This window comes from Cervus canadensis, chromosome 15 (genome assembly GCF_019320065.1).
Source record: "Cervus canadensis isolate Bull #8, Minnesota chromosome 15, ASM1932006v1, whole genome shotgun sequence".
Taxonomy (NCBI): Eukaryota; Metazoa; Chordata; class Mammalia; order Artiodactyla; family Cervidae; genus Cervus; species Cervus canadensis.
Window position 1 is genome coordinate 12,939,219 of NC_057400.1, and position 13,689 is coordinate 12,952,907.

The 13,689-nt window shown below is 39.1% G+C and overlaps 1 protein-coding gene across 1 annotated transcript in view; it reads left to right on the forward strand.

Annotated features, from left to right (window-relative positions):
- The first annotated feature begins 613 nt into the window (after nt 1-613).
- GPR39 (G protein-coupled receptor 39) overlaps nt 614-13,689 on the forward strand; it is a 376,333-nt gene continuing 363,257 nt past the window's right edge. The window contains exon 1 of the mRNA XM_043487524.1: nt 614-842. The gene's annotated coding sequence lies outside the window, so the exon portion shown is untranslated. The remainder of the gene's footprint in view (nt 843-13,689) is intronic.

Below are 13,689 nucleotides of genomic sequence, written 5' to 3' on the forward strand. Positions count from 1 at the left end.
GTGTGCCGGCTTTTCTTCAGTAGACACAAGGCATACGTGCAGAATTTGAAGGTAGGGTTCTACTTTAGTATGTCATGTACCAAAGGTTCCATTCAGATAAATTGAGGTACATTTTTTACATAGACTTGCAATTTTTAGACCCTCCCCATTTCCTTTTTTGTACTATTAGTTTCATTAATCTGTGGAAAAATTAATAACAAGTATTTCATAGTTCATACTCTATATGTACTCTATAGGAAATTTCCTTTTAAATATTGGGAACCTTTACAAAACTGGAGATAGAAAAGGGGTTCGTTATAAATTTGAAGCAAATAATGACCATTGAGAATTTACTGTTATATTAACATAAAACTTTTTTTTTTTGCCATCACGCATCAAGATTACATGATAATTGAAATCTCTATTTTAATTTTAACTCATTTTAATGATTACCTTATTTTCATTGTGATTTTTTTGTTTCCTAAGAAAAAATTGTGCTTTATGTATCTTGGAAACTTATCTCTTAGTGTCATTGCATTTATAAAACAATGCTTTCCTATAAATTTCCTGTATGAAATATGCATATTAGAATGGCAGCTAATGAAATCATTGCCATATATTTAAGGGAAAATTGCATATGAAAAGAAATTAGTATTCTCTGGTTAGACATATTTGCCAAAATGCTAAAATGAAATGGCAAAATCTCCAATGAGAACATTTTGAATTTTTGTAACATAAATGATTTTATTTTTCATATGGGGGTTTGGAGTGGAGAAGTACTCAGATGATACCAGGATTTCCTTCATGATGCTAATATTTTAAAGGTGGAAAAGAAAACCGTCCAAATTGAAACTTTGCACAAGGTAATTCACTAAATTCCTACTTGGTTTTCCTGCACCTAGTTGTAATTATGGCAAGTGATAATAGAGTCAGGCACTGGTATTTGTTAACTTCAGTGGATCTTTGTAAGACAGGCAGAGATTTCTGTTTCAAGAATCTTATTTATTTTAGACATAAGGTGAAACAGCTTCAGAATCTTACTGCCAGTATTTGTTTATTCAGAATAACTCTCAATTTTCTTTTTTTCTCAACAAAAAAATTCAGTGTCAGTTAGATCATGTAACATCCAAAGCAAAATTTTGTTGAAGGCTATCTATGTCATGATATTCTGGTATAAAGGGTAATACACTAAGTTCTTGTGGCCTCTGCAGTAGTTTAGTGTAAAATTACATGTATTTTAATATACGTGTTCCAAGTAGAGTTTTTGAGAGACAGCGTGCTAAAAGAGCAGTGGCTCTAAAGCTTGAGGATTTCACCAGCACCACTTGCAGGGCTTGCTGGTCCCCCCTCCACAGTTTCTGATTAAGCACTGTTAGAGAAGGCCTGGGAATTTGTATGTCTAACAGTTTCCAGGTAATGCTCCTGTTGCTGGTCCTAGGAATCATTTGTGAATCATTATCCTGAGGAAACAGTCTTGTTCTGATGGGTGGGGCCATGCTCAGTAAATCCAATTTTCTGTCTCCCTTGGGTGGGGCTGTGTTCCCTCCCTGTTGTTTGACCTGAAGCCAAGTGCTGGTGGAGGTAATGAAGATAATGGCTGCTGCTGCTGCTAATTCGCTTCAGTCCTGTCCGACTCTGTGCGACCCCATAGACGGCAGCCCACCAGGCTTCCCTATCCCTGGGATTCTCCAGGCAGGAACACTGGAGTGGGTTGCCATTTCCTTCTCTAATGCACGAAAGTGAAAAGTGAAAGTGAAGTCGCTCAGTCGTGTCCAACTCTTAGCAACCCCATGGACTGCAACCCACCAGGCTCCTCCGTCCATGGGATTTTCCAGGCAAGAGTACTGGAGTGGGGTGCCATTGCCTTCTCTGGAAGATAATGGCAACCTCCTTCAAAAGGAGGATTAGAGATTTATTGAGCATGGCCTCTTCTGCCAAGAGAATGCACTGGTCATAGCAAACACCCGCTTCCAACAACACAGAGAAGACTCTACACATGGACATCACCAGATGGTCAATACCAAAATCAGGTTAATTATATTCTTTGCAGCCAAAGATGGAGAAGCTCTATACAGTCAGCAAAAAAAGACCGGCAGCTGACTGTGGCTCAGATCATGAACTCCTTATTCCCAAATTCAGACTTAAATTGAAGAAAGTAGGGAAAACCACTAGACCATTCATGTATGATCTAAATCAAATTCCTAACAATTATACAGTGGAAGTGAGCAATAGATTTAAGGGACTAGATCTGATAGACAAAGTGCCTGATGAACTATGGGCAGAGGTTCGTACAGGAGACAGGGATCAAGACTATCCCCAAGAAAGAGAAATGCAAAAAGGCAAAATGGTTGTCTGAGGAGGCCTTACAAATAGCTGTGAAAAGAAGAGAAGCCAAAAGCAAAGGAGAAAAGGAAAGATATTCCCATTTGAATGCAGAGTTCCAAAGAATAGCAAGGAGAGATAAGAAAGCCTTCCTTAGTGATCAATGCAAAGAAATAGAGGAAAACAACAGGATGGGAAAGACTAGAGATCTCTTCAAGAAAATTAGACATACCAAAGGAACATTTCATGCAAAGATGGGCTCAATAAAGGACAGAAATGGTATGGACCTAACAGAAGCAGAAGATATTAAGAAGAGGTGGCAAGAATACACAAAAGAGCTATCCAAAAAAGATCTTCAAGACCTGGATAACCACGATGGTGTGATCACTCATCTAGAGCCAGACATCCTGGAATGCGAAGTCAAGTGGGCCTTAGGAAGCACCACTAGGAACAAAGCTAGTGGAGATGATGAAATTCCAGTTGAGCCATTTCAAATCCTAAAATATGATGCTGTGAAAGTGCTGCACTCAGTATTACAGCAAATTAGGAAAACTCAGCAGTGGCCACAGGACTGGAAAAGGTCAGTTTTCATTCCAATCCCTAAGAAAGGCAAGGCCAAGGAATGCTCAAAGTACCATACAGTTGCACTCATCTCACACACTAGCAAAGTAATGCTCAAAATTCTCCAAGCCAGGCTTCAACAGTACGTGAACCGTGAACTACCAGATGTTCAAGATGGATTTAGAAAAGACAGAGGAACCAGAGATCAAATTGCCAACATCCACTCGATCATTGAAAAAACAAGAGAGTTCCAGAAAAACATCTACTTCAGCTTTATTGACTATGCCAAAGCTTTTGACTGTATGGATCACAAAAAACTGTGGAAAACTCTTTAAGAGAAGGGCATACCAGACCGCTTGACCTGCATCCTGAGAACTCTATATGCAGGTCAGGAAGCAACAGTTAGATTCAGACATGGAACAACAGACTGTTTCCAAACCAGGAAAGCAGTCCATCAAGGCTGTATATTGTCACCCTGCTTATTTAACTTACATGCAGAGTACATCACATGAAATGCCAGGCTGGATGAAGCACAAGCTGGAATTAAGATTGCCAGGAGAAATATCAATAACCTCAGATATGCAGGTGACACCACTCTTATGGCAGAAAGCGAAGAAGAACTAAAGAGCCTCTTGATGAAAGTGAAAGAGGAGAGTGAAAAAGTTGGCTTAAAACTCAACATTCAGAAAACTAAATCATGGCATCTGATTCCATCACTTCATGGCAAATAGATTGGGAAACAGTGGAAACAGTGAGAGACTTTATTTTTTTGGCTCCAAAATCACTGCAGATGGTGAGTGTAGCCGTGAAATTAAAAGACACTTGCTCCTTGGAAGAAAAGCTATGACCAATCCAGACAGCATATTAAAAAGCAGAGACATTACTTTACCAACAAAGGTCCATCTAATCAAAGCTATTGTTTTTCCAGTAGTCATGTATGGACGTGAGAGTTGGACTATAAAGAAAGCTGAGCGCCAAAGAAGTGATGCTTTTGTTTTTGTGTGTGTATGTGTTACTTTTTATTTTTATTGAATCTTCAAGGTGTTATAAAAGTCAAATATTTAAGCAGAGTACTTAAAAATAAAGAAAAATAATAATTGATGGTGTCATCCAGTCATCTCATCCTCTGATGCCCTCTTCTCCATACGCTGTCAGTCTTTCCCAGCATCAGGGACTTTATGAAACCTCTAAAGCCCCTATATGAAGCCACTTAGGGCCCAGATACAGAACCATTACTTTGTTTGTTTTTTTTTTTCTTTTTACTGTGGTGTTTGAGAAGCCTCTTGAGAGTCCCTTGGACTGCAAGGAGATCAAACCAGTCAATCCTCAAGGAAATCAGTCCTGAATATTCATTGGAAGGACTGATGTTGAAGCTGAAACTCCAATATTTTGCCCACCTGATGTGAAGAACTGACTCATTAGAAAATACCCTGTGCTGGGAAAGATTGAAGGCAGGAGGAAAAGGGGACGACAAAGGATGAGATGGTTGGATGGAATCACTGACTTGATGGACTTGAGTTTGTGCAAGCTCCAGGTGTTGGTGATGGACAGGGAAGCCTGGTGTGCTTCAGTTCATGGTGTTTCAACGAGTCGGACACAACTGAACTGAACTGACCCTGAGGAAAGAGCAGTAGCTTGAAGATGGTATCCCCTTGTTCTCCATTAGTGGATTTATTGGGAGGCATTTAATCCAGATAGGTCTGCATTTCCTTAGCTGTAAAATGGAGGTTAATGCTACCTACCTGGGACTGTAGGAAATGAGATAGCCAAGTTGGAAGTGCCCCGTCCTGCATACCTGAGACTCGATAAATGCTGATTCCTTTGGTTTATTCTTCCCTTCCTATTCTCAGGTGGAAAGTAAGGGACTAAACTTAGCATCTTCTAAGTTCCTGTCAACTCTCATGTTTTATGTGTCTGAAAGTTCTCTAGTTTAAGAGACAATGCCAAACAGTGTTTTGGTGCTTTATAGAGTGGTGTGGTGGTAACATTGCATAGACCATAGTTTTGTTTTTTGCTTTTGTTACAGCTCAGCATCTAAACTCTAGAAGTTTTCAGTCAGGTTTATAAAGCAGCATTGAAGAAGTTGTATCTGAACTTGTGATGGTTTCTGGATGCTGAGGGTATCAGATATATGGGTACACTTTTCTAAGTAACTGGCCGTGTTAAATCTGCACTATGTTGCCTCCTATAAGGCATTCTCAAATATATAGTTTTCATTATTTCCTTTATTTTCAGACAGTGTTAAATAAACTAGAAAACAAATTCAAGCTAAAATTGTAAGCATATAATTTTTATAGCATGAAATTGTTCAATGTTTTAAAAATAATCACTAGTGTATTATTCACTGTTGTGAATTTATAATCTGAAAACTTGGGGATGCTCAAAGTACTGGGCTAAAGTACTATTAGATGTGTTGTGCTGTTTAATTCCACCTTATTAAAGACAATAATCACAACTAGGGTCCTTTTGCCTCCCCTCTCACCTACCATCTAAATCTATAGAGTAAATATGGGGATGAGTACATATAACACAACAAAAAGCATATGCGGCTAATTGGTTGGAGTTTGGAGACAAATGTGGAACTTGAATAAAGCATTTGCATCCATCCAGAATGGTCTCCTTACACTGCAGACTGCTGGGGGCCTGCAAGATGAGCACTGGAGGCTTGGGTGGGAGAGCTTTCCCCTTATGTTGTAGGCTCCAACTGCATTTAAAATACCTATTTTTAAAAACGTGAGCAGAAAGAGGCTAGTAAGAATGCAGATAGGACACTGAAATGCTAATTCCCTTGGTTAGTATAACATGAAAAATCTGGTAGTGGCAAAACAAAAAAAAAAGTCAAATGTCAGGATGCAATGTAAGGTAAAACTTCATCTAGTATAATCTGAAGTGGGTCTTCTTATTCAGATTAGTGTTAAGAGATTAGGCAGCAGTATTTTTGTGGGACCAGGAATATGTATTTATTTCGCATTTCTTTGTAGTCACCCTGGTACATTCTTGTGGAAGCTTGTTTTGCACCCTAGATATTTTCTATGCAGTTGACTCTTGAACAGCATAGGGGTTCACCTGCGTGTAATTTATCATCACCTTCCGTACCCACGGTCCCACCACATCTGTGTGTTCACCAACCACAGGCCTTACGGTCCTGTGCTGTGCTGTGCTTGGTTGATTTGGTCCTGTCTGACTCTGCGACCCCCTGGACCATAGCCTGCCAGTCTCCTCTGTCCATGGGATTCTCCAGGCAAGAATATGGAGTGGGTTGCCATTTCCCCCTCCAGAGTATCTTCCCAACCCAGGGATAGAACCCATCTCTTAAGACCCACCGTCTCTGAAGTCTCCTGCATTGGTAGGAGGGTACTTTGCCACTGGCACCACTGGGAAGCCCTTATAGTCCTGTAGTATTTACTGTTGAACAATACCCACGTGTTAGTGAAGCTGTCCAGTTCAGACCTGAACAGTTGTTCAAGGGTCAACTGTATTAAATTTTATATAGTATATTCTTAATCCCCTTTGGCTAGTAAACTAAAGCTGAAATTATCGTGTGTCAACAAATTATGATTTGTATTTTTACGTTAGACAAGAATGCATCATTCTGGTCAAGTTGCCACATTTTTTTATCTGATAGTTCTGTATTGAGTGATCAGTAGCTAAGTGCAAATACTCCCATCCCTGTAGTAGATATCATTTTATATAAAAGTCACCTTAATTACTAGAACTAGAAGGCCAGAGGTAATGAAAAGTACTTTAGGAAGATGAAATGTTAATGATAAATTAAAGGGAATAATCTTAGATAGATTTTCTTAAGCATAATTTAATGCAGACTTTTATCTCAGATTTGTTATTAAACTGATAATTTTATTCTTCCACCTGTTTAATAAAATGAATATTTTCAGATTTTCCAAACTTGGTATATTTAAAATTTAAATATAAAAATTAATTCAATTACTTATGTTATAAATTCTGTTCTAATACAAGGTCAGAATTATCCCAATTTTGGAGGCAATTTGAAACATTGCTTATTTTTATACTATATGATTTGGGAAAGATTATCGACTGAATAACCTAATGTAAAATATATATGATTTTTTTAATGCATTTGTGTAAAATCATTTGTATATTCTACTTACAGTTTGTAGTTTCTGTTTCAGTAAAAATACGTGAAAAGTTCAGATATATCCTTGTGCAAACCACTATTTGATTTCTAAAGTTTTTTTATTTATTTTTTATTTTTTTATTTTTTTTTGCACAAGATCAATTTAATGGGAACAAACTTTTGTTTACAAAAGCATGTGCTGATTCACAGAAGAAAACATTGCTCTTACTTGGGTCTCAATCTAGAATGCACAAATTCTAGTAAGTCAATGAAGTTTTCTTTTATTGAGACATCTGCACTTATTCTTTCATGCCTGAATCTCCAAGATATATCTCCTGTGATAAAGCAGATCTTCCTGTAGAACAATGTGGTTCAGCTTTAAGAGACCAAACATTAAGCACGATGAGTTGCATATTATACTTGGCAAGGTCTAAACCCTAGTGGCTCAGATGATAAAGAATCTACCTGCAACGTGGGAGACCTAGGTTTGATCCCTGGGTTGGGAAGATCCCCTGGAGGAGGGCATGGAAACCCACCCCAGTATTCTTGCCTGGAGAATCCCATGGACAGAGGGGCCTGGCGGCCTACAGTCCATGGGGTCGCAAAGAGTCGGATACAACTGAAGTGACTAAGCACAGCATAGCACAAAGCCAACTCACGAGGTGACATTTTTGAATAATTACTCTTGGGAAGGTTCCCTGTAGGAGAACCACATTCTATCTCACAGTAAGGCCCTTCCAGTGAGTTTTCCTCCAGACTTGAAACAACCCACTATTTTACTGAGTATTATAACAATCATTTCCACCCAGAGAACAAAAACTACTCAAGTATTTTAAACAGGGATTTTAAAACAAGATTGATGCTCTTGTGTTAAAAGAGCTGAGAGAACCAGCAAAAGACTGAAGCAGCTTGGAAGTAAGCATCAGCAGGAAGCTAGTCCTCTCTCTAGGTTGGTGGGACAAAGCCCACAGCCAGGTCTGCAGGAGAAAGGTGAACCTCAACAGAGAAGAGCAGGAGCTGTTCATGTGAGACAGCTAGAAACGAGGCAAAGACTCTGTTTTCCCTTTTCTTTCTGCCACTGACTCCCACTGCAGGACTTGCCTGGGAGCCAGTTGCCACAAGAGCTTGGAAATTGGAGCCTTTGGATGTCAACTTGTCTGAGTTAGAGAGCAGAGGTCGTGCAGGCCAGAGTTGGCACAGGTACTAAGTAGCTGGCTTGCACTTGGAGGCCCAATTGTGTGGAAAACGTATATCTCTAAAAAACAGAGTTACAAAAAAAAAAAAAAACCAGAGTTACAGTACCTGAAGATGTCATGTACTGTGACAAGAGTACAAGAAACACTCTGAAACAGGATTGGTTTTGTTCATCTCAAGTCCACTCCAAAAAGAGGAATTGGGGGAAGATGCCTGCCCTGGACATCTGTCATCATTCCTGTCCCTCCGCCTCCATTTCTCACTGCCATCCTTTCCTCTCTTCCTAAAAAAACTGGCTGCTTTAAAACCAAACATAAATATAGAACATGGAAAACATTTTTTTAGTGACTGAGAGTTTAAGAACTAGAGCATTCAGGATAGTGTATTCGTGGAAGTGTTGGAAAGAGGAACTAAAACAATTTCTTAATTTCTTGAAAGACTCTTGAAAGACTGAAAATAGAATCTTAAGGAGATAGTGTTTTGAAAACTTTGCTCTATTTAAAACTCTTCATCTTAATTTTTTTTGAACAGCCATTAAGCACTTGTCAATTCTCACCATTAGAGATAAATATTTTAAACTGGTCTGCTAACCATAGGATCATTGTTTTATAGTTGGAAGTTTCTCTACAGAATATTTAGTGATAGAATTGGGGTGACCATATATCCCAGTTTGTAGAGGACAGTCCTGGTTTATATCTGTTGTACTAGCATAATCATTAAGAAGGCTCCAATGAAGAATATAATTTACATTCAATTAATGATATACTGGGCTTCCCTGGTGGCTCAGTAGTAAGGAATCTACCCGTCAATGCAGGAAACACAGGTTCTATCCCTGAGCTGGGAAGATCCCCTAGAGAAGGAAATGGCAATCCACTCTAGTATTCTTGCCTGGGAAATCCCATGGACAGAAGGCTGGTGGACTGCAGTTCATGGGGTCAAAAAAGAGTCAGACACAACTTAGCGACTAGACAACAACAATTATATGGCTGCCCTAATGTACTCTATGTTTCCTGACAAGTAGGCTACGGACAAATTTCACATTCTCTGACTCCCAGTCTAGTGTTCGTTACTCTAGATCTGTGTGCTTGCATGAAAGAAGCCATATTGAGCAACGATCTTGGGTCTTTTGATCAGGAAGATAACTCCTGTCTCCAAGTAGTTTTCCTCTTTGAAAAGAATGCTAGGAGACTTCATGGAGGGTAAGTGAAGAACCTGATTATCTGCTTGCTCTATTGGCCCAAATTGTTCTTTCTAGGGCCATAAACCAGTTATTAAACAAATTAACAAGCAAATTTTTGTTTTTCAAATTTATTGAGGTATAATTGAAAAACTCAGTTGTATGTTTCAAGTGTGAGGGTTTGATCCATGTATACATTGTGAAAGGATTTCTACTATAAAGTTAATTAACACGTCTGTTACCTCACATAGTTATTTATTTTTTGATGAGAAAGCTCAAGATCTACTCTCAGCAAATTTCAGTTATACCATAAAGTATTATCAACCATAGTCACCATGCAATACATTAGATCCTTAGAACTTAACTCATTTTATAACTGAAAGTTTGTACCCTTTACCAACTTCTCCCCATCTCCCTCAACTCCCAGCCCTTGGAAACTACTGTTCCACTATTTGTTGTTGTTTTCTTTTTAGATTCTACATATGAGTGATACCATGCAGTATCTGTCTTTCTTCTGTCTGGATTATTCACTTATCATAGTGCCTTCCAGTTTCATCTGTGTTGCAAAGGGTAGGATTTCCTTCTTGTTGAGGTCTGAATAATATTGCATGTATATACTATGCACACACACATATATACAGACATTTGGGTTTACCTCAGCCATTGTGAATAATGCTGCAACGAACATGGGAATACAGATATTGCTTTGAGATAGTGATTTTGTTTTCTTAGGATATATATCTAGAAGTGGAATTGTTGGGTAATATGGTAGTTCTGTTTTTTAATTTATTGGGAAACTGCTTTAATATTTTCCATAGTGGCTGTTGTACCATTTTACATTTCTGCTAACAGTGTACAAGGGTTTCCTTTTTTATATATATTTACCAACTTCTGTTATCTTGTCTTTTTTTATAAAAGCCATCAGGCTGCGAGGTGATATCTTACTGCGGTTTTGATTTGTATTTCCCTGATAATTAGTGATGCTGAGTTTCTTTCCATATACCAGTTGAACGCTTGTATGTCTTCTTTGGAAAAATGTCTATTCAGGTTCTTTGCCCATTTTAAATTTAAATTATTTAATTTCTTTTGCTGTTGAGCTATATGAGTTCCTTTTATGTTTTTGCTATTAAAAAAGCCATTTTTGACAACCCCACAGCTAACTGCATGCTCAACAGTGAAAAACTAAAGGTTTTTCTTTTAAGTTCAGAAAGATAAGGATGCCTATTCTTACCACTTCTATTTAACATAATACCAGAAGTCCTATTCAGAGCAATTAGAGAAGAAAGAGAAATGGCATCCAAATCAGAAAGAGAAGAATTAAAATTGCCTCTGTTTGCAGATGACATGGTCTCATATATTGAAAAAAACCCTAAATATGCCATAAAAACTCTTAGAATTGATAAATGCTTTCAGTAAACCTGCTGAGTACAAAAATTTATATGTAAAAATCAATATTACTAATTAGCATCCTTTTGTTTCAGCTTGAAGAACTCCCTTAAACATTTCTTGTAAGGCCAATCTAGTGGTAATGAACTCCTTCAGCTTTTGTCTCTGATCTTTATCTCTTCTTTAATTCTGAGGGATCAGTTTGCTGGGTAGAATATTCTTGGTTGGCAGCATTTTCAATATGTCATCCCAGTCTCTCCTGGTCTACAAAGTTTCTGCTGAAAAATCCAATGATAGTTGTATGGAGGCTTTTTACCTCCTTGATACTCCTGATGTGTGTAGGCTAACTGAGTCTGACCTTCAGGCAGCAGCTAGAAAAGTCAGGACTTTAGCTATGCAGTCTGGGCGCTATCAGGAAAAAACCAAGAGCTGGTGGCTTTGCTTGCTCTGTGCTAAGTCAGATGGAAACGTCGCTGAAAGAGCTTGTGCGCCCATATGGAACTGCCTGCTTGTTTTGTGTGGTCTTGGGGACCTGGTGAACACTGAGCCCTGTCAGTTCCCAGAACCAGGTGACTTGGGAGCCAGGTCCTCAAGCAGTCGTAACAGTTGAATGCTAGATGTGTGGACAGACTCCTTCCAGGAAGAAGCTAGAGACTTGGTTTTACTGGGGAATGAGCCAGGGGAGATGGTGTGGGATGTACCTGCTGCTCTCTCAGACTCCTGGGAGGATCCTAGTTGACTTCATGCAGGCTGAATAGAAGAAGCTGGATCCTCAGACAGCATGTGGCTGGGAAAGTATGCAGTCAAATTCCTTTCAAGGAGACACTGAAAGATGAGTATTCTTGTCTGTTCCCTCCATACTGAGCCTGGAGGGGATAACTGTGGAAAATGCTTGCTGCCCGTTCCAAACTGCTGTTTTGTTTTGTTTTATATAGTCCTGTGAGACTCATGGATGATGAGTTCCACTGACTTTCAGAGCTAGATGATTTGAGGCGCCGTCTCTCAGAAGCCATAAAAAAGTTGTAGCTCTAGGTGTATGTACAAGCTCCTTCCAGGGAGAAGCTGGCAACTTGGTTTTATTGTCTGAGCAAGTCAGAGGGAGACATGTGTGTGGGGGAAGTGTCCCCTGGCACTGATGGGCTCCTGGGAGGATGCCAGCCAGTACCCAGATGTAGCAGCAGCTGGAATAGCATGCAGTCAGGCTCCTTCCTTGGAGAGAGTGGGAGATGGGCACTTTTGCCTGACCTCTCTGTGTTAAAGTCTGGGGGTCTAGCCACAGGAAATGCTCACATGCCTATTTAAAACTTCTGCTTTGTTTACCATGGTCCTGTGGGACTTGTGAGTGCCATGTTTGGTCAGCTTTTAGAGATAGGTGATTTAAGGACCTGTCCCAGTGTGGCAGCTATAAGAGTCAGGGCACTAGATGTGGGTCCAAACCCTTCTCTCTTCATGGAGAAGCTGGTAGTTGAGGGTCTTCTCCTGATTGTAAGGCATTGTGCCAGGGGTGGGCTTTATGGCAAGAGTGTGTTTCAACCTTTCCTGCCCATTTTGTTGTATTAACCTCCCAGTGTGTTGTAGTCACTCACCTAGTTTCTGCATTTCTCTTGGGGGGAATTAATCCATGTATAGATGTATGTTTGTTGCATCCATGGGAGGAGGGAAAGTTAGGAGCCTCTTACCTAGCCTTCTTGGTGATGTCCACAATGTGACATTCTTAAGGGGCCTCTGGGCTGCTCAGACATTCCTCTTGCCTGAGCATCTCCACTTGAATCTTGCCACACACATTTAGTTTTAAATTGGCTTTGAGGAGAAACATCTAGAATGAAATCTAACTACATAGACCCAAATTACCCCAAGAACTAAAGGAATCTAAAACATACAACAGGTACTGCTTTCATAAATAGTAAGAAAAAAAAAGCCTTAACAGGTAAGTAACAACTCTCAAACAAAAAGCAGATAATCATGCTTTTGTTAAATGATAGACTACTACATCATCTCTAAATGTCTTACAGTATTCCAGAATGACCTGGATCATAATCCAGGTGGTGAGTTCTTAAAATATATATATGACTTTGGTGAGTGCATTTAAAACTTGCTTTAATAAGGGAGCAGTTATCATATCCTAGACCAGGAGACATTTCTGGTTTATACCCCCAAAGAATGCAGATAGTTAAGCCTAAAACAGAATGACAAACTCCATGAGCCTATGTAGGCTTAGAGTCTTACAAGTAATGTATTTCATGAACAGTGTGGAGAATGTGATCAGGTACTTTAAAAAACATCAGTTATTAAACTTCTATAAATATGACACAGAGGAAAAAAGACTAGTCTTGACCATTAGTGTTAGTCTGAGCTGCACTAAACCCAGTCTGAGAAAAATCCCAGAAGTTTAATCAAGAATGTATTGAAATATTTCAACAATCAAATTAAGGACACAACTATGAGACCTTTTCTTTTGGGTACATTTAATTCAGAACTATTAATCCTATTTTTCTGGATAGTGTTGAGAAACCACTCAATCTTGGATGTGCTTGTATAAACCTGAATTTCCAACTCAGATCTTTTTCTTTCTTGACATTTACTTTAGATGGATTACTTAAACATACCCACATGAAACTATTTCTTCGCTCAAGTCCTGCTGAATACCAGTGTCCCATGAGATTAATTCAGTGAGTCTTCTGAAAGAAAACAAAGCATAAAACCAAAAGCTAATTCCATGGTTGAATAAATTGGGAAACATGCTTACATGTCCCTGCCTCACTGCAGGATCATATGAAAGATTTAACATCCTGTGTGAATAAAGACTTCCTGAAGGAGTTGAGGTCCAATTTGCAGTTTTCTTCAAACTTATTTGATCACTGATTCCCCCCACACCCACCCCATAAACCCTTGCTCTTTTTGGCTAAACATCTATCCCTTTATGAAGAGATACTTCCTTTCCACAGAATATGGTTTAGAAATTGCTGATATTGAAGAT